Source organism: Myotis davidii, unplaced genomic scaffold, assembly GCF_000327345.1.
Source record: "Myotis davidii unplaced genomic scaffold, ASM32734v1 scaffold1915, whole genome shotgun sequence".
NCBI lineage: Eukaryota > Metazoa > Chordata > Mammalia > Chiroptera > Vespertilionidae > Myotis > Myotis davidii.
The window spans coordinates 797161-798830 of NW_006286237.1; the positions used below are offsets into that span (position 1 = coordinate 797161).

The window sequence follows — 1670 nt, forward strand, 5'->3', positions numbered from 1 at the left end:
GCCCCCCTTCTCTGGGCTGAGGGACCCTCTCAGCATGCTCCCGGCTTGGAGGCTTTGCTCCACAAATTATATCAGGACTTCAGGCGGCACCAGGAATCTGCCAAGCTCATTTGAAACACACAGCATTCAACCAAACTGTTGTGTCCTCAGCCCACTGAGTACAGGGTCTGACACCTGACGTCCTAAAGCTACTTCCCTCCTCCTGGCAGGAAGGGGTGGCAGGAGCACCTGGGAACGCTGTGCTCTCAGGAGTAAGACAGGGCCCGTGGCCGGAGTAACTTGTCCCCTGGTGGGCGTATCAACCCTGTGAAGGGGCATCGTCACCATGTTTCAGATGGAGAAACTGAGGCTCCGAAAGGTTAATCAGCCAAAGTGACGCGGGTCATAACAGAGCAGGGCCGAATGGCGATCCCACAGCCTCTGGCCTTCCCACAACACCGAGCCGACGTCTGTGAAACCGAGGAAAGGGACGGAGAAGCGGATCGCCAATCCACAGGCGGCCCCTCCTCCTGTCAACATGTGTCCGCGTTCCACAAAGCGGCTTCACACTGTTTTGTCTGTGATCTCCAGCACAAACAGCTTCACAAAATAATACTTGCCCTTTCTAGCCCGGCCAGCGTGGCTCAGTGGGTGAGCATTGACCTATGAACCAGGTGGTCCGGGTTTGATTCCTGGTCAGGGCACAGGCCTGGGTTGCAAGCTCGATCCCCAGTGCGCAGGAGGCAGCCGATCAATGATTCTCTCTCTCCCTCCCTCTCCCTTCCTCTCTGAAATCAATACTATATTACAAAAGGGTAATATGCAAATTGACCCCAACAGCAGAACGAACGCTGGACCAGTCACTATGAGGCACACGGACCACCTCTTGGTCCCTTTCCCCAACCATCAGGCACCGATCACCTGATGGCGAACGGGGAACCAGGGGTGGGTGGCAGTGGGGGGGCAGGGCCGGCTGTGGGCAGCTGGAGAAGATGGCCCTGGTTACAGGCCAGGCCTAGGGACCATATCCCCACACACATTTTGTGCGCCAGGCCTCTAGTAAAAATATATTTAAAAACAAAGCCACAGCCTGGGTCAGATCACCAAGGAGGGCCTGGAGGAGGAGGGGGAGAGCCCCGAGCAGCAGCTCAGCTGGGCCGAGGCTGAGCCAGGGGAGAGACCGAGGAGGACGGGCCGTGTGGCAGGTGACCGCACGGGAGGGGGAGGCAGAAGAGGTTGGTACGATGAGGAGAGGGACCGCGAGATGAAGCGGGACTGATTGATAAAGGCAACGCTTTCAAGGAGCTTGCCGGGAGGGTTGCAGAGAAATGGGACAGAATTTGGAGAGAACGTGAATCCAGAGAGGGATGGGGAGAGGAGGGTGAGTGCAGGGGTGAGGAATGAGAAGGCGAGGGGGTGGGAGTCGGGCACCTCCCCCTGCAGGACCAGAGGGTGTGGTGCAGGGGGTTTCGGGGTCGGCAGTGCTCCCATCTCTTTTCCCTGAAGAGACGCTGGTGCTGCCGCTCCAGACGCATCACAGTGCACAGTGCCAGCCCCTGAGCGGGCACCACTCCGGGGAGCCCTGTCCTGTGCACTGTGATGCCGGGCGGGGAGCAGCACACAAGGGTAACATCACAGAGGCAGCCTCGTTCAAGGGTGGAGACCTGAGGAGCCTCCGGGGGCTGTGCCGG

At 59.0% G+C, this 1670-nt stretch overlaps 1 protein-coding gene across 1 annotated transcript in view; it reads right to left on the reverse strand.

The window, feature by feature from the left end:
* KDM5B (lysine (K)-specific demethylase 5B) overlaps positions 1–1670 on the reverse strand; it is a 41576-nt gene that overhangs the window by 39599 nt on the left and 307 nt on the right.